Source organism: Pristiophorus japonicus, unplaced genomic scaffold, assembly GCF_044704955.1.
Source record: "Pristiophorus japonicus isolate sPriJap1 unplaced genomic scaffold, sPriJap1.hap1 HAP1_SCAFFOLD_29, whole genome shotgun sequence".
NCBI lineage: Eukaryota > Metazoa > Chordata > Chondrichthyes > Pristiophoridae > Pristiophorus > Pristiophorus japonicus.
The window spans coordinates 5838881-5859173 of record NW_027252668.1 but is presented as its reverse complement, the minus strand read 5'-3'; the positions used below and the strand labels follow the sequence as shown (position 1 = coordinate 5859173).

General features: G+C 42.7%; 1 long non-coding RNA gene across 1 annotated transcript; it reads right to left on the bottom strand.

The window, feature by feature from the left end:
• Window positions 1-1482: 1482 nt before the first annotated feature.
• LOC139248199 (uncharacterized) lies at window positions 1483-19274 on the bottom strand. Its single transcript, XR_011591000.1, has 4 exons — window positions 19190-19274; window positions 17849-18119; window positions 17400-17488; window positions 1483-1799 (listed from the first exon to the last, which is right to left on the bottom strand). It is a non-coding gene; the product is annotated as an uncharacterized lncRNA (long non-coding RNA).
• Window positions 19275-20293: the final 1019 nt, after the last annotated feature.

Here is a 20293-nt window from a genome sequence, read left to right as displayed (position 1 = left end):
GAGTGGGATTTAATCTGCACCTGTCGTTTCTGGTGAGTGTTGGGTAGAATCTGGTCCTGAAGGATTTTCTCGCTGTCAACTTCTTCTACTAAGTTTTTCCCCTAAATTTGTCAGTTTCTGGTATGGGAATGTACCTGTCAGCATTATATATGTGAGTATGAGTGTTTCCCTGTATATATCTGTCTCTGGTATGTGACGGTGGAATTTTCCCTGTATTTTTCTGTCTCTGGTGTGTGAGGGTGGGATTTTCCAAGCTTATATCTGTCTCTGGTATGTGAGAGTGCAATTTTCCCTGTTTATATCTGTCTCTGGTGTGTGAGGGTGGTATTTTCACTGTATATATCAATCTCTGGTATACGAGGGTGTAATTTTCCCTGTATTTTTCTGTCTCTGGTATGTGAGGGTGGAATTTACCCGGTATATATCTGTCTCTGATATGTGAGGGTGTGATTTTCTCTGTATATATCAGTCTCTGGTGTGTGAGGGTGGGATTTTCCCTGTATATATCGGTCTCTGGTGTGTGAGGATGGGATTTTCTATGCTTATATCTGTCTCTGGTATGTGAGGGTGGGATTTTCCCTGAATATGTCGGTCTCTGCTGTGTGAGGGTGGAATTTACCCGGTATATATCTGTCTCTGATGTGTGAGGGTGTGATTTTCTCTGTATATATCTGTCTCTGGTATGTGAGAGTGGGATTTTCCCTGTATATATCTGTCTCTGGTATGTGAGAGTGGGATTTTCCCTGTATATATCTGTCTCTGGTATGTGAGGGTGGGATTTTCCCTGTATATATGCAGTCTCCGGTATATGAGGGTGGGATTTTCCCTGAATATATCTGTCTCTGGTGTGTGAGGGTGGTATTTTCTATGTATATATCTGTCTCTGGTGAGTGAGTGTGGGATTTTCTATGAATATATCTGTCTCTGGTATGTGAGGCTCGGATTTTCCCTGTATATATCTGTCTCTGGTGTGTGAACGTGGGATTTTCTCTGTATATACATGTCTCTGTTGTGTGTGGGTGAGATTTTCCACGCTTATATCTGTCTCTGGTATGTGAGGGTGGGATTTTCCCTGTATATATCTGTCTCTGGTTTGTGAGGGTGTGATTTTCCCTGTATATATCTGTCTCTGGTGTGAGAGAGTGGGATCTTCTCTGTATATATCTGTCTCTGGTCTGTGAGGATGCGATTTTCTCTATTTATCTGCCAGTTTCTGAAATGTGAGTGTGGGTCTTCCTCTGTACCTGACAGTTTCTGCTTAATTGAGAATTGATGCCGCCTATCTCATACCGTTTAATTCAACACCTTTCTTATCTGTCACTGCTGCTGTAACTACATTCGTTGTTTTACTATTACCTTCACTTGGAGTATCCTTGGCACTGTTTGGGACCCGAACTCTGCTCTTCACCCATTTTTTGGATATTTAACGACCATTTTTACTATAGTTTTTCACTGAGCACTCATTTATTAGTTTGAAGTCCCTTTTAGTTTCATTTTTTTAATTTTAATTTACAAATGGGATTGACAATTGCCTTGTTGTAAAATCCTGCTGCAAGATCCCATAATTCAGTTCTGACCTGACCTCGGTTGCGATGGCCAAGAATTGAACCCGGTTCAACTGCTTGAAAGGCAGCTATGCTCAGCACTATACCACCATCGCCCACACATCAGTCATTTTGTATTTGCAGACAAACTGCTTCTTACGGGTCTTCAGCGGGACAAATAAATTGCTGAGCAATCATTTTAATCAGAATGTAAGCACGGTGCTGGGACACCTTCCCTCCAATTACAACTGGTCACTGCAATAAAGCAATAAAGAAAGGAAAGATAGATTACGAAGGTAAACTTGCGCAAAACATAAAAACGGATAGTAAAAGCTTTTACAGACATATAAAACGGAAAAGAGTGACTAAAGTAAATGTTGGTCCCTAAGAAGATGAGAACGGGGATTTAATAATGGGAAATGTGGAAATGGCTGAGACCTTAAACAATTATTTTTCTTTGGTCTTCACAGTGGAAGACACAAAAACCATGCCAAAGATTGCTGGTGACAGGAATGTGGGAAGGGAGGACCTTGAGACAATCACTATCACGAGGTGGGTAGTGCTGGACAGGCTAATGGGACTCAAGGTCGACAGGTCCCCTGGTCCTGATGAAATGCATCCCAGGGTATTAAAAGAGATGGCGGAAGTTATAGCCGATGCATTCGTTATAATCTACCAAAAGTCTCTGGACTCTGGGGAGGTACCAGCGGATTGGAAAGCAGCTAATGTAACGCCTCTGTTTAAAAAAGGGGGCAGACAAAAGGCAGTTAACTATAGGCCGGTTAGTTTAACATCTGTAGTGGGGTAAATACTTGAAACTATCATTCAGGAAGAAATAGCGGGACATCTAGATAGGAATAGTGCAATCAAACAGACGCAGCATGGATTCATGAAGGGGAAATCATGTTTAACTAATTTACTGGAAGTCTTTGAGGATATAACGAGCATGGTGGATAGAGGTGTTCCGATGGATGTGGTGTATTTAGATTTTCAAAAGGCATTCGATAAGGTGCCACACAAAAGGTTACTGCAGAAGATAAGGGTACGCGGAGTCAGAGGAAATGTATTAGCATGGATAGAGAATCGGCTGGCGAACAGAAAGCAGAGAGTCGGGATAAATGGGTCCTTTTCGGGATGGAAATCGGTGGTTAGTGGTGTGCCACAGGGATCGGTGCTGGGACCACAACTGTTTACAATATACATAGATGACCTGGAAGAGGGGACAGAGTGTAGTGTAACAAAATTTGCAGATGACACAAAGATTAGTGGGAAAGCAGGTTGTGTGGAGGACACAGAAAGGCTGCAAAAAGATTTAGATAGGTTAAGCGAATGGGCTAAGGTTTGGCAGATGGAATACAGTATCGGAAAGTGTGAGGTCATCCACCTTGGGTAAAAAAACAGTAAAAGGGAATATTATTTGAGTGGGGAGAAATTACAACATGCTGCGGTGCAGAGGGACCTGGGGGTCCTTGTGCATGAAACTCTTTTGGAGTTCCTGCATGAATCCCAAAAAGTTAGTTTGCAGGTGCAGCAGGTAATCAGGAAGGCGAATGGAATGTTGGCTTTCATTGCGAGAGGGATGGAGTACAAAAGCAGGGAGGTCCTGCTGCAACTGTACAGAGTATTGGTGAGGCCGCACCTGGAGTACTGCGTGCAGTTTTGGTCACCTTACTTAAGGAAGGATATACTAGCTTTGGATTCACGAGGCTGATTCCGGAGATGAGGGGGTTACCTTATGATGATAGATTGAGTAGACTGGGTCTTTACTCGTTGGAGTTCAGAAGGATGAGGGATGATCTTCTAGAAACATTTAAAATAATGAAAGGGATAGACAAGATAGAGGCAGAGAGGTTGTTTCCACTGGTCGGGGAGATGAGAACTAGGGGGCACAACCTCAAAATACGGGGGAGTCAATTTAAAACCGAGTTGAGAAGGAATTTCTTCTCCCAGAGGGTTGTGAATCTGTGGAATTCTCTGCCCAAGGAAGCAGTTGAGACTAGCTCATTGAATGTATTCAAATCACAGATAGATAGATTTTTAACCAATAAGGGAATTAAGGGTTACGGGGAGCGGGCGGGTAAGTGGAGCTGAGTCCACGGCCAGATCAGCCATGATCTTGTTGAATGGCGGAGCAGACTTAAGGGGCTAGATGGCCTCCTCCTGTTCCTAATTCTTATGTTATGTTATGAATAGTAATCTTGCTTGGACCGAGCCCTCACCCCATTTATTAGTTTAAAGTCTGGACTGAGTCCTCACCCCAGTTACTTTTTCTTCAGTCCCCGATAGATTAAACAATAGTTATCACCAAAAATAAATGAAACCTCAATTTTATGTGATAAATAAATGGATGATGAATGTGCTTTGTAAATGTTAGAGAAATGGCATTTGTTGGAAGGCACTCGTGTTCGGTTCTAAACTGCGACATGGTGACATAAACTGTATTAAATGGAGCCTGTTTGTGCTGGCCGAGAATGAAACCCAAGTCAATCCCTGGGAAGACAGCTATGCTCACCACTATAGCACCATCACACTAAGTTTAACATGTAAACCTCTGTATTGACAGACCACTCACCATGGGTCTTTAGAACTTTAGTCAGCACTAACTGCAATCATTGTAATCTGAACGTAAACAAGGTGTTCAGGTTATTTGTCTCCAGCTTAAAACAGTTACTGATGGATGGTTATCTTGTTGCACTACTGGCTGGCAGCCAGGAGATGGCACCAACCTCCAATAGTTTGGCTGTTGTGGATTGTGTGCACACCCAGACCGCTGTGAGTCTAGTGCTGCCCGGGGAGCTGGCCAAGCACGCCGTGTCGGAATTGGACTAAGGCGGTGACCATTGCAAATAAATTCACAACACAGGAAAAAGCTTTAAAAAAGCAACGGCTCTTTTAAGAGGAAACCACAGCGTTAATTTAGTCGATTTATTCATTCTGCTATCGTCCTTTTATAAAATAATGGTACAACACAGAGTGTGTGAGTTTCACTCTGTATCTATCTGTCTCTGGTATGTGAGTGAGTTTCACTCTGTACCAGTTCTGGTGTGTGAGTGCGCATTTTATTATGTACCAGCTGATTTCAGCTAAGTGGGTGTATGGCTTACACTGTATCTATCAGTTTCTGTTTGCGAATGTGGGACTTAATCTACCTGTCAGTTTCTGATATGCAAATCTGTGTTTTACTCTAACTGTCAGGTTGTGAAAAGTGAGAGTGGGTTTTACGCTGTAACTGTCAGTTTCTGGTTTGTGAATGTGGGTTCCACTCTGTACCTGTCAGTTTCTGATGTGTGAGTGAGTTTTACTCTGTACCATTCATTTACCACTACATGAGTGTGGGTTTTCTTTTCTACCTGTCAATTTCTGCTGTGGAAGAGAGGGATTTATGTGAGTTTGAGTTTTAGTCTTTATCCGTCAGTCCCTGCTTTGTGAGTATTATTTTTTTTTTCCAGTATCTTCTCTTTCTGGTCTGTGAATGTAGGTTTTATGATGTACCTGTCAGTGTCTGAAATGAGAATGTGGGTTTTACTCTGTATCTGTCTGTCTCTGGAATTAAATTTGTGGGTTTTATTCTGTAATTCTCATTTTCTGGTACGCGAGTGCGGGTATTACTCTGTATCTGACAGGCTCTGAGATGCGAGTGTGGGTATTCCTCTGTATCTGCCAGTTTCTGGTAGGAGTAGAGGTTTTACTTTATATGAATAGAAAACCAGAATATTGTTTAAAACCTGAGAGATTAGTAAATGTTGCAATTCAGAGAGACTTGAGTGCCATAGTACGTAAAACATTGAAAGTTAACATGTTGGTGCAGCAAGCACTTAGGAAGGTGAAAGATGTGGGTCTATACACTTGGAGATGAGAAGAATGAGAGGTGATCTTATTGAAACATATAAGACCCTGAGGGGGATTGACAGGGTAGATGCTAAGAGGCTGCTTCCACTGGATGGACAGTCCAGAACTCGGAGTGTTAGACTCACAGTAAGGGCTCAGCCATTTAGATCTGAGATGAGGAGAAATGTCTTCACTGAGAGGGTTGTGTATCTTTGGAATGCGCTACTCCAGAGGGATGTGGATGCTCAGGTGATGAGTGTATTCAAGATTGAGATTGACATTTTGTTTGATACTAAGGGAACCAAGGGATAGGGGGATAGTGCGGGCAACGGAATTGAGGTAGAAGATCAGCCATGATCTAATTCAATGGCGGAGCAGGCTCGAGGGGCAAATCATAGAATCATAGAAATTTACAGCATGGAAGGAGGCCATTTTGGCCCATTGCGTCCGCGCCGGCCGACCAAGAGCTATCCTGCCTAATCCCATTTTCCAGCTCTTGGTCCATAGCCCTGAAGGTTACGGCACTTTAAGTGCACATCCAAGTATTAAATGTCGTGAGGGTTTCTGCCTCTACCACCCTTTCGGGCAGTGTGTTCCAGACCCCCACTACCCGCTGGGTGAAGTCATTTCCCCTCGTATCTCCTCTAAACCTCCCCCCAATTACATTAAATCTATGTCCCCTGGTTGTCGACCCCTCTGCCAAGGGAAACAAGTCCTTCCTTTCCACTCTATCCAGAACCCTTATAATTTTATACACCTCAATCAGGTCTCTCCTCAGCCTCCTCTCTCCAATCTTTCCTCATTTCCAATATTCTCCAGTCCAGGCAACATTCTTGTAAATCTCCTCTGCACCCTTTCCAGTGCCATCACACCTTACTGTAATGTGGTGACCAGAACTACACACAGTACTCCAGCTGTGGCCTAACCAGTGTTTTATACAGTTCAAGCATAACCTCCTTGTCTCTTGTATTCTATGACTCGACTAATAAAGGCAAGTATTCCACATGCCTTCTTAACCACCTTATCTACCTGGCCTGCTACCTTCAGGGATCCGTGGACATGTATTCCAAGGTCCCTTTGTTCCTCTACACTTTTCAGTGTTGTACCATTTAATGTGTATTCCCTTGCCTTGTTAGCCCTCCCCAAATGCATGACCTCACACCTCTCTGGATTGAATCCATTTGGCACTGTTCCACCCACCTGACCAGTACATTGATATCTTCCTGCAATCCACAGCTTTCTTCTTCATTATCAACCACACAGCCTATTTTACTGTCAGCTGTAAACTTCCTAATCATACCCACAACATTCCAGTCCAAGTCATTGATATATACCACAAAAAGCAAGGGACCCAGCACTGAGCCCTGCGGAACCCCACTGGATACATCCTCCCAGTCACAAAAACACCTATCAACCATTACCCTTCGCTTTCTGCGTCTGAGCCAATTTTGGATCCAACTTGCCACTTTGCCCTGCATCCCATCGGCTTTTACTTTCGTGACCAGTTGGCCATGTTGGACCTTATCAAAAGCTTTGTTAAAATCCATATACACTACATCTGATAGAGTATTCAAACAGGCTCATTTAGACAGGCTTTGAAAATTCACAGTCCCCCAAGTCAAAGCTACTACATGCTGCTCAGCATGTTGCATTAACTCATCAATCACCTTGACATTTTAGGACCTTGGGTATTGAGCCAATAAGGTCAAAGAAGCCGAGTTATTTTCTGTAAATTGATCCAGGCATAAATACAGCCATTTTGACCATGTGGTTTCAGTAAGACAAAGGAACTGGCAATCAGCCAGCAGTTTGTTGCTCTCTGCCAAGATTAAAAAGTTAAAACTACCATCAGAGTTCGTATTTCATTGAAAATTAAGAGATCGAACAATTTTGGCGCTGCGAACAGGATCGCTGAGGAAAGAAACTGAATTTTGGACATCGGACCTACATACTGAGGTAAGGACACCTCTTTTTAAAAAAAAAAGTCCTCGGTCAAAAGTCTAAATTCGTCTCTCCTTCCATGCGATTCCGAAAGCCTCCGGTTTGCGAACCCTCCGGTTGGTAGTCGGCTCGAGGTCCCATAGACGTCTAAACTTCGACGGTGTGTTAGTTAATTAATCACCGACCTATTGATTGGCTGGGAAAGCTTACGGCTCGAGACCCCAGTAAAGAAATGGCAGCAGGAGATAAGAGCAAAGAATTGCCTACAACTGTTAAAGGTGGGCAAGCACCACCTGAAGTTTCGCTCGATTTAATTCTCGAACAGTTGAAAGAATACATAGAGCAACAATTCAACTTATCTAAAACCTGTATTAAGATCGAACAAAAGTACGGAACCTCCAAAGGACAATGGTCCTTGGACGAGATTAAAAGGTTCTGGGGAAAAACGACCCGTATGAAAAATAAAGAGCGAACTAGATGGTCCCTAGCGGTATGGGCCAGATTCAAAAGCGGAATGAAATTATAATGCGTTCCCAACATGATCAAGAACTGACCAGTACAAAGGATCAATTGCAAGCAGTTTGTGCACAGCTGCGACAGAAAAAGCTTGAACTTGAAAAGCTGGAAGCGGAAGTTAAAGATCTTAAAGGTGAAATTAAAGAATGGAAAAAATCATTAGGTCAAGAGACAGTAATAGGAAAAGGAAAATGTATTGATCAATTCCCAGGGTATCCATGTTTGGATAAATTAAAAGCGCAAACCCGAAGACACGACCGAGGAATAGATACGGATTCTGAATCCTCCGACAATACAGTGTCGGAGGATGATGAATTAGGGGTGCACTTTGCCCCGTTTAAAAAAAGATGAGTTGTAGTCAAATCAGAAGAGACTGCGGATGAGGGCGGAACCAAAAAAACAAAGAGAAGGGTGTATGCAGAATATTTAGTTCATGCTCCGGCAGACCCAGAGAAAATTGATAAATGGTCCAAGGAATTGCCCAATCCAAAGAAAGGGGGAGTAAAAACGTGGGACCAATTGGACCGCTTAAGAAATATATATCAACTTCATCCCTGGGACAGAGTGCAAATTTTGACCATAATGGTGCCAAAAACACAGGGAAGAAAATTGCACGACAAGGTAGATGAAGCTTTGGGGCAGAATGAGCAAGAATTAGATGCAAGATGGGAGGTGATTAAACACTGGCTGCAAGCCTTCAGTCCAGCTAAGACAGACTGGGGAAAAATTGCAGCCTGCCAACAGAAAGGAACAGAGGAGGTCCTGGAGTATGACGAGCGGTTTAGATGCACGTGGCTAGAACATTCGGGTATGAATAATACGGATGAGGAATTGGATGAACAAGTGTTTGGACCCCTGAAAGCAGCTTTCGTGGCAGGTCTAAAGCCAGAACTGTCCAAAATGCTTAAGGTAGTGTTACCGGACTGGGAAGGTAGAGGAACTACCTTTGCAGCATTGGTGGATCGATGTAACCAATTAGATCGGGATATGGGAGTTAAAGTCCGAGCTGTTCAGGCTATGGGATGGAAATCCCAGGATTCCGATAAACAGTTATTAGGAAAATTACCCGGAAAATGTCATTATTGTGGGAAAGAAGGTCACTGGGCCAAGACGTGCAGGGCAAATCAGAAAGATCGTGGCTGGGGAAGAGGACGCAGCCAGGGATACAATTCAGCCAACAAGCCAGGCTTGTCACAAGATAACGACCTCATAGAAGCATTTAAGCGACTGGCAATACAACAACAGAAGGAGTTACTTGGGATAGCAAAAAACGATTAGAGCCCACCCTGGCTGCCCTCCTCGCACTAATACAACAAAGGGGAGATGGGCTATATATAACTGAGGGTGGGCGATAAGCATGTGGACTGTCTTTTAGACACAGGGGCGGAATTAACATGCTTAGCCCTACAATATGGAGACTTTTTGCCATTGGATGGTAGGGTACATACAGCCTATGGAGTTGGAGGCCATAAAATGGAAATTAAAAGGACAACACCGGTACTTTTCAGGCTGGGTCCACATGAACTAACCACGCCGGTCTGGATAGGCCCAGTAGATCAACCCCTTTTGGGAATGGACGTTCTAATCCAAGTAGATTCATCGTTGCATTTTGAGGATGGTTGGGTGACATAGTCAATTAGAACTTTGAAGAAAGAAGAATTGAAGGAACACCATGGCCCCAGGCACTACCAATAGTGCTATGTAGCATTAGGGCAACCCTGAACAGAACTACAGGTCTAAGCCCATTTGAAATTATAACAGGAAGACCCATGTAGTTGCCAGGAACTATCGACTTATGGAAAGCTGATGTTCACTTAATGGGTGACACTTTGCTATTAGTTCTGTTTCCCGACAGGTATCGGCAGCTTGGGTAATCCACCCGAAGGAGGACACGACATCATCCCGGGAGTCTGGGTGTATGTGAAAAAGTTGTATAAAGAACCTTTGGGTGCCAAGTGGGAGGGACCTTATCAAGTGTTATTGACCACCCAGGCAGCTGTTAACGTCCAAGGAAAGAAAGCCTGGATCCATGCTTCACACGTTAAACAAGCACCTGTAACTAAAGCTGAAATCTAATAAGGACAATTACTTTTTGCAAAAATGTATAAATGTACTGTATTATTGATTGTAGGTATCCTAGGCATAGGCCTACTTCTTACTGGCCGACCCTCTGCACCAAAGGGAAATAGTAGGGTAGCAAGGGAATTACATGTAAATACCTTTTTATAATATGTCATACATTTATGCCAAACAAGGTAACATTTCTAGTTGTTGGGTGTGTTCGTATATTCCTATTCACTCAAAGGGAGGGATTCCCTTGAGGCCAGTTCCCTTGAATATCTCGGAAATGGCTGAGTGGATAATTAATCAAAATAAAACAGGCAATGCATTTCAGGATACGGAAAACTGGGCACGTAAATGGAAGTCAGCAGGTTACAATCTGACTACCTTTGAAGGGGGATACCAACCGTGCTACAATAATTCCAAACGGCCCCCATTTTTTGTTATCACTAATACAACGGGAATAGGAAGACCGGGGGAATCGGTCTGTCTGATTAGAAACATCAAAGGAGGCCAAAATATGGGGTATAGTAACTGCTCCCGGAATTATAATAAAATCAAGCCATGGAACCGTCCAAACTGGGCCGATGTGGGAATTTTTAACGTAACGGGGATTCTGAATAAAACAGATGGAAAAGCCTGGACTGGCCCTGGAGTGTTGCTGACAAAGAAACAGCTAACATTCATTGCCTATAATGGCACCTATTGGGTGTGTGGCCACAAGGCCTACCCTTGGCTGCCCCAGAATTGGATGGAATCCTGCTATTTAGCCTACATTGTGCCTTATATGTCTCATATAAAGTCACTGTCGGAACATTTACACCGTCCTAAGAGAGTTATCACAGAAACAGAGAGGTTCTTTGCCATTCTGATCCCCGGATATGGGACCGCCAAACTGGCAAGGGAATCCATTAACATGGCATCCATTGTGGAACGGGTAGCCAATGATACCTCAGAGGCCCTAGTTAAAATCAATGCAGAAATGGTAGCAATCCGCACAGTAGCCCTACAGAATAGACTGGCCCTTGATTACATCCTGGCTGAAAAGGGAGGTACTTGCGCCCTACTCGGAACTGAGTGTTGCACATATATTCCAGATAGCTCCGAAGAAATTACCAACTTAGCGGAGCATATCCAAAAGGAGGTAGAAAAATTTAAGCAACCCCCATCATTCACTTTGAGGAGTGGAGCCACTGAATGGCTAGGTTCAACAGGAACTTCATTGGTGGAAGGTTTAATTCTATTTGTTGTAATTGTTTTACTTTTATATTGTTTGTTTATGTTGATTAAATGTTGTTGCGACCAGGTGGCTGTAGTTGCTGTCCCGCAGGTGAGACACCTTGCAGGTCCCAGCAGACCGTCTGTACGTGGCACAGGGGTATGTTATGCTTAAGAAAAGGTTGTTTACTGATTGAATTAAGATACTGATTTGGATTAAATTGGAATAAGGTTAATTAACCTACTAAAACCAGACTTCCATTGTGGCCACGATGGAACTCGGGTTGGTTTAAATTTGTATGGAAGCTACTAGTCCGGACATGTGGCAAAACACATCAACAAATTTTAGAAGGAAACTCTATTAACATGTATGAAATTATTTTGTAGAATGTTTAACCAGTGATACCTGAAGTTTTATGATTCAGTTTGTGAAAGAATCAAAGGGGGGATTGATAGAGTATTCAAACAGGCTCATTTAGACATGCTTTGAAAATTCACAGACCCCCAAGTCAAAGCTACTACGTGCTGCTCAGCATGTTGCATTAACTCATCAATCACCTTGACATTTTAGGACCTTGGGTATTGAGCCAATAAGGTCAAAGAAGGAGAGTTCTTTTCTGTAAATTGATCCAGGCATATATACAGCCATTTTGACCATGTGGTTTCAGTAAGACAAAGGAACTGGCAATCAGCCAGCAGTTTGTTGCTCTCTGCCAAGATTAAAAAGTTAAAACTACCATCGGAGTTCGTATTTCATTGGAAATTAAGAGATCTAACAACATCACATGCACTGCCCTCATCGATCCTCCTGGTTACCTCTTCGAAAAATTCAATCAAGTTAGTCAGACATGACCTTCCCTTAACAAATCCATGCTGACTGTCCTTGATTAATCCATGTCTTTCCAAATGAAGCTTTATCCTGTTCCTCAAATGGCCAACTCCTGCTCCTATTGCTTATGTTCTTATATGAGTGTGAGTTCATTCTGCACCTATCTGTCTCTGGTATGTGAGTGTGAGTTCATTCTGTACCTATCTGTCTCTGGTATGTGAGTGTGAGTTTCACTCTGTATCTATGTGTCTCTGGTTTGTGAGTGTGAGTTCACACTGTATCTGTCTGTCTCTGATATGTGCGTATATGCTTTTCTCTGTATCTGTTATGGGAGTCTGGATTTTATTCTGTACTTGTTATGTTCTGATATGTTAGTGAGTGTCCGACCCTATAACTGCCAGTTTCTGCATAATTGGAAGTTGCTTTTGCTTTGTATCTGTCAGTTTCAGGGAAGGGCAAGATGCTATAACCCTGTTCCAGTCAATAACTGGTAAGTGAGGATGGTCTTTACTCTATCTGTCAGTATCTGTTGTGTGAGTGTGGGTTTTACTTTGTACATGTCACTTTCTGGTATGTGATTGGGTGCTTGATTCTGCAACTGTTAATTTCAAATTAGTGAGTTAGTAATTTACACTATGTATCTTTCGCTAGAACACGAATGTGGCATTTACTCTGTATCTGTCAGTATCTAAGTGTAAGTTTTATTTTACCTGTCAGTTTCTGATATGTGAGATTCAATTTTATTTTGTATCTGCAACTCTGGTATGGGAGTATGGGTGGAGATAAGAAATAATAAGGAAAATAAGTCACTGGTGGGAGTGATCTATAGGCCCTCTAACACTAGCTACACTGTAGCACAGACTATAAATGAAGAAATAATGGAGGCTTGCAAGAAAGATACGGCAATAATCATGGGTGATTTTAATCTTAATATTGATCGATAAATCAAATTGGTAAATGTAGTCCCGAGAAAGAGTTCATAGAGTGTATTCGGGATGGTTTCTTAGAACAATACGTTGTGGAACCAACCAGGGAGCAGACTATTTTAGATTTGGTAATATGTAATGAGACTGGATTAATTAATAATCTCATTGTAAAGGATCCTCTTGGGAAGAGTGATCATTGCATGTTAGAATCTCAAATTCAGTTTGAGGGTGAGAATCTCAAACTAGTGTCCTGAACTTAAATAAAGGCAATTACAAAAATATGAAGGCAGAGTTAGCTAAAGTGGACTGGGAAAATAGACTAAAGGGTAAGATGGTAGTTGAGCAGTGGCAAACATTTAAGGAGATATTTCATATCTGTCAACAAATATATATTCCAGTGAGAAAGAAGGACTCTTAAGAGAAGGATCAACCATCCATGGCTAACCGAGGAAGTAAAGGATGGCATCAAATTGAAAACAAAGGCATACAAATGTTGCAAAGAATAATGGAAGGTCAGAGGATTGGAAAATTTTTAGAAACCAGCAAAGGATGACTAAAATTAATAAAGTGAGAAGATAGATTACCAGAGTAAACTAGCAAGAATTATAAAAACAGACAGTAAGAGCTTCTACAGGTATAGCTACAGTAAAAGTTGGTCTCTTAGACAATGAGACTGGGCAGTTAATAATGAGAAACAGAGAAATGGCAGAGACTTGGAACAAATATTTTGTATTGTTTTTCATGGTAGAAGACACTAAAATAACTGATAATCAAGGGGCTATTTAGAGGGGGTAAACTTAAAGCAATCATGATCACTAGATAAAAAGTACTAGGCTAATTAATGGGTGTAAAGGTGGACATGCCCCCTGGATCTGATGGCCTGCATTCTAAGGTCTTAAAAGACATGGCTGCAGAGATATTGGATGCATTGATTGTAACCTACCAAAATTGGTAGGTTACAATCAATGCATCCTGGATTCTGGAGAGGTCCCATCAAATTGGTAAACCGCAAACATAATGCCCCTATTTAAGAAAGGAGGGAGACAGAAAGCAGGAAACTATAGACCAGTTAGCCAAACTTCGGTCATTGGGAAAATGCTGCAGTCCATTATTAAGGAAGCAATAGCAGGACATTTAGAAAATCATAATACAGTCAAGCAGAGTCAGCATGGTTTTATGAAAGAGAATTTAGGATTTAATGAGCAGGGTAGATAAAGGGAAACCAGTAGATGTTGTGTACAGTGTATTTGGATTTCCAGTAGGCATTTGACAAGGTGCTACATAAAAGGTCACTGCACAAGATAAGCGCTCAGGGGGTTAGGGGTAATATATCAACATGCATAGAGGATTGGCTAAAGAATAAGTCGGGATAAACGGGTCATTTTCAGGTTGGCACAATGTAACTGTAACTAGTGGGGTGCTACAGGGATCAGTGCTGGAGCCTCAACTTTTTATACTGTATTAATTTATTAATTAATTGCATTATATTAATGACTTGGATAAAGAGACCGAGTGCAATGTAGCCAAATTGTTGATGACAGAAAGATTGGTGGGAAAGCAAATTGTGATGAGGTGGCAAAGAATTTGCAACAGGATATCGATAGGCTAAGTGAGTGGGCAAAAATTTGGCAGATGAAGTATAATGTTTGAAAATGTGAGGTTTTCCACTTTGGTAGGAAAAATAAAAAGGCAAATTATTATTTAAATGGGGAGAGATGATAAAATGCTGAGGTACAGAGGGATCTGTGGTCCTTGTACATGAAACACAAAAAGTTAGTATGCAGGTACAGCAAGTAATTAGGAAAGCCAATGGAATGTTGGCATTTATTGCAAAGGGGTTAGAGTATCAAAGCAGAGCAGTGCTGCTACAACTGTACAGGGCATTGGTGAGACCACACCTGGAGTACTGCGTACAGTTTTGGTCTTATTTAAGGAGGGATATACTTCCATTGGAGACAGTTCAGAGAAGGTTCACGGGGTTGATTCCTGAGATGAGGGGGTTGTCTAGTAAATGAGGGAGTTGAGTGTCTTAGTAAACACATCACAGAAAGTTAATGTGCAGGAACAGGAAGCAATTAGGAAGGTAAAAGTTTTGGGCCTATACCCTTGGAGATGTGAAGAATGAGAGGTGATCTCAATAAAACATCAGATTCTGAGGGGGATTTACAGGGTAGATGCTGAGAGGCTGCTTCCCCTGGCTGGAGTGTAGAACTAGGAGCGATAGACTCACGATAAGGGCTCGGTCATTTAGGACTGAGATGAGGAGACACTTGTTCACTCAGAGGGGTGTGAATCTTTCGAATTCTCTACTGCAGAGGGCTGTGGATGCTCAGTCAATGACTGTATTCGAGACTGAGATCGGGAGGTTTTTGGGCACTAAGGGTTATGGGTATAAGGTGGGTAAATGGAGCTGCGATAGAAGTTCAGTTCAGATATTATTGAAAGATAGAGCTGGCTCGAGGGGCTGTATGACCTATTCCTGCTCTTATTTCTTACTTTATTTTAGCGGTCACTCTTTGGGTTGTGAATGTGAGTTTTAGTCTGTATCTGTTAGATTCTGATGTGAGTGTGGGGGATTTACTCTAGCTATCAGTCCCCGATATGCAAGTGTGGATCTTAGTCTGTATCTGTTAGACTCTTCAATGCGAGTGTTGGATTTACTCAATAGCTGTCTGCCTCTTTGATGCGAGTGTGGGTTTTATTCTGTATTTGTCATTTTCTGGTATATATGAGTGTGGAGTTTAATCTATACCTGTCACTTCTTGGTATATGTGTGTGGCTTACATCTATACGTGTCACTTTCTGGTACTTGAGTATGGGTATCTATTCTGTACCTGAAAGTACCTGGTATATGAGTGTGGGGTATAATCAGTACCTGTCAGTTATTGTCATGTGAATGTGGGTTTTAATCTGTACAAGTAAGTTTCAGGTATGAGTGTGGGTTGCACCTGTACCTGTCAGTTTCTGGTAATATATGAGTGTGTATTGTATCTGTCCTTGTTAATATGTGGTATATGAGTGTGGCTTTAATCTATATATCAGTTTCTGGTATTTGACTGTGTTTTATCCTGTACCTGTCAGTTTTTGGTATGTGAGTATGGGTGGTATTCTGTAACTGTCAGCTTCTGAGATGTAAGTGTGGGCATAATCTGTACCTGACGGTTTCTAGTATACGAGTGTGTGTTTTAATCTGTTCGTCAGTTTCTGCTATATGAGTATTGTTTTAATCTGTACTGATCAGTTTCTGGTATGTGATTGTGGATTTTATTCTGAACCTGTCAGTTTTTGGTATGTGAGTATGGGTGGTATTCTGTAACTGTCAGCTTCTGAGATGTAAGTGTGGGCATAATCTGTACCTGACGGTTTCTAGTATACGAGTGTGTGTTTTAATCTGTTCGTCAGTTTCTGCTATATGAGTATTGTTTTAATCTGTACTGGTCAGTTTCTGGTATGTGATTGTGGATTTTATTCTGAACCTGTCAGTTTCTGATATGTGAGTGTTGGTTTAATCTGTACCTGTCAGTTTCTGGCTTATGAGTGGTAGTTTAACCTGTAACTGTCAGCTTTTATGTATGATACATGAATATGGGCTTTATACTGTATGTGTCTCTGATATGCGAGTCTGTGTATATTTCTGTAACTGTCAGATTTAGGTATGTATGTGAGGGTTTAATCTGTGCCTCTCAGTTTCTGGTGTGTTAGTCTGGGTTTAATCAGCACCTATTAGCTCCTGCAATTTGGGTGTATGTTTTAGACTGTACCTGTCAGTTCCTGCTACATGAGCGGGGATTTACTCTGTATCTGCCCGTCTCTGGTATGTGAACGTGAATATCTGTTTTATGTTCTACCTGAATTTGTCTGATATGTGAGTAAAGGTTTTACCTTTCTGATAGGTGTGTGTGGGTTTCACTCTGCATCTGCCAGTTTATGAGATGGTAATATGTCTTTAGCTCAGAAACTGTCAGATTCTGCAATGCAAGTATCAGTTTTACTTTTTACCTCTGTTTTCTGACATGTGACTCTGGGATTTACACTCTACCTGTCACTCTCTGGTGTGGAGTTTACTCTGTGCGTGTCACTTTCATCTATGTGGGTGTGGGTTGCAGATTCTATCTGTCAGTCTATGGTACGGGAGTGTGGGTTTTATTCTGCACCTGTCATTTTCTGGTATATTCGAGATGGCTTAATACTGAATCTCTCCTTTCCTGATACGTGATTATTGCTTTTGCTCTGTACCTGTCAGCTTCTGATTTGAGAGTATGGTTTTTACTTTCTAACTTATATATTAAGGGATGTGATTGTGTGTTTTATTCTCTACCTGCCAGTTTCTGGCAAGTGAGTGCGGGTGTTCAATCTACATGTCAGTTTGATCTGTTTCAATGATGAAACAGTGTCTGATTCTACTGCTCCATGTAAGATTCGCAATGTAACTCTTGTACTGTGGATTACTGTGGCACTGACTGCTTCTGCTGCCTGTGATAATAGGATTGAGGCCAGTTCTGTGTCTCTGCGCTCTGTAAGTGATAACATACTTACTGTGTGTGAGAAGGAGCTGCCTGCACTGTTCCTTGTGTTCCGGGTGGAGGAAAGATCACATTTATTCAGGCTCAATGAAGTACTTCTCTCTGAGAATAATAATACGAGAACATTATTAGTCATGATATGGACAAGTGAGTGGGAGAATATAAAAAATAAAGTTATAATTAACATGTTTGTTTGTAATAAAGTAAAGTATCTGGAGAGGGGAAACCGCGATACAAACAGTGTCATTGTCTGACCTCACTGCAGTACAGTGGCACTCAGATTCTCCACACAAGGTGTGTAGGACAGTTCTATAGTAAGTTATCAGCATCCAGACACAACCCAAACCCAGCACTGGTCCATGAATAGGACCACCCGATTGGAACACTCCAGGTTTATATCTCCCACTCCGATGGGACTATTTGTAAAATTCTGAATCTTTTCCTGGAATATAACTATAGTACCTGGGCTGTACAACAATTGTTTTCAGTCGGTTGAAACCGAGTTGAGGGCCTGTGTAGTTAACAGAATGTCACAGGGCCCGGATCCTGATGTATCTGAGGGAGCGACAGGCTCTCGATCACCAGCAACACGGTTCTGGACAACTCACTGCACCAAAACAAAATAACCGATGCTTGAAATGTCTTCTCCCACACTCCTCGCCTGGTGTCTGCAATAGATACACTTTGTGAAGCTCCTCACATCCTCACTGTCAGGCTGTGTTTCCACTGTTCACTGTCCAAGAACAACAGACACGATGAGATTGGAACTGAATCAGGAACATTCACTATTGATTTGGGGAAAGAAAGCAGCAATGATTTGAAAGAGCGAGGTGATTTACTTTCACTGTTACCCCACACTGTATACACACAACTATTTTAGTAAAACAATAAATCAAGTGCCCCCTTATTAAAGCGGCATTAAAACAGACAAATTAAACTTTGGTGTTAAATGGATCAAATTAAAATTTGGTTCCCAGGGGGATGATGCACTCCAGTCCCTCTGGCGCCCACCTCTCACAGAAGGCCGCGAGCGTACCGGTGAACACCGCGTGCTCCATCTCCAGGGACACCTTGGCTCGAACATAACCGTGGAAGAGAGGCAGGCAGTCGAGCTGAACACCCGCCCGCTGCCTGGACCGGTTAATGGCCACCTTGGCCATGCCCAGAAGCAGTCCTACGAGGAGGCCTTCCGATCTGCCCGCTCTCCTCCGCACAGGGGGCCCAAAGATCAGGAGCGGGGGACTGAAGTGCAAACGATTAACGAGTGTCAACCTTATGCAGGAGCCATCAAGCAAACTCTGCCAAGTAACATTCATTGGTTCATGTGCAACGGCCTGCGGAGAACCATGAGATGCTACTGTAAGTACTGCTTACAACCAGAGTCATCAGAGGACCATTTTTATCAAGTAGAAAGTAAGAGACTGTCCACACACAGCCCGAGAATAGCCTCTCCCTTCCCCCACTCACTCCATGTTCCGGAACTAGTTCCTGCTCCACTCTGCCTCTGACAAACAAACAGCCCCCGACGGAACTAAACCAGGAACGTTCACTCCTGGTTAGGAGAGAGAAAGCAGCAATGATTGTAAACAGCAGATTCTGCCCATTCTGTCTCCCTTCCCCCTGGACACACACTGTCCACACACAGCCCGAGAATGGCCTCTCCCTCCCCCCACTCACTGACACTGGTTCTTGCTCCACACAGCCCCCGACTCCCCCTGAACTCTCCCCGGACTCAGTGCCCATCTGCGGACACGCTCCCAAAGCGCTGCGCTGCTGTAAGGAGGCTGCTGCTCGCTGCCTTACCCCGGGGCCGCGGGCTCTCCATTCCCGGCTGTTTGAAACCATCTTCTTCCGCTCACTGAGTGAATGGCGATCACAGGCAGGACTGGGGGAGGGGAGGGCGCATGCGCTCTTCTGCTCACTGGGAATCGACACACAGGGTCGGGGCTGGACCGCGCATGCGCAGTTCTCTGTAATAATTCAGCCTGTAAAAATCAAAGTGCACTTTTCCCAATTTATTTTTATCAGAATCTGACAAAGGAACTGGCCTGGGGGGCAAGGGCAGAGAATGATTAAAGCTGGGAGCCTTGTCCCTTGGAGATGCTCAATTTGGGATCATTCCGTGCATAGTGTTTCTCTCTCCATGAGCCCGTCTTCACAAAGCCATCCTGCAGAAACATCGGAGGGACGAGGGAGTGGGATTGTTTGCTGGGACCGTGCAAGAGTAAATATCTGACAGAAAGAGTCCGAGATTAGTTTAAACACTCTCACTGTGAGTAATATCGAAGTGCACAATCAAGAGGTTATAGGTAGGGAGGAACTTATTACAATCACTGTCACTAATGAAGTAGTACTCGGTAAAATAATGGGACTAAAGGCGGACAGGTTCCCTGGACCTGATGGTTTACATCCTGTGGTCTTAAGAAATGTGGCTGTAGAGATAGTGGATGCATTGTTTGTAATCTACCAAAATTCCCTGGATTCTGGGGAGGTCCTAGCAGATTGGAAAATTGCAAATGTTCAAAAAAGGAGGCAAACAAAAAGCAGGAAACTATATATCAGTTAGCCGAACATCTGTTGTTGTGAAAATGCTGGAGTCCATTATTAAGGAAGCAGTAGCATGACATTTGGAAAAGCATGATTCAATCAAACAGAGTCAGCATGGTTTTATGAAAGGGAAATCATGTTTGATAAATTTGCTGGAGGTCGTTGAGGATGTAACAAGCACGGTAGATAAGGGGCAGCCTGTGGATGTGGTGTATTTGGATTTCCAGCAGGCATTTGACAGGGTGTCACATAAGTGGTTACTGCACAAGATAAAAGCTCATGGGATTGGGAGCAATATATTAGCATGGACAGAGAATTGGCTAACTAACAGAAAACAGAGAATCAGGATAAATGGGTCAT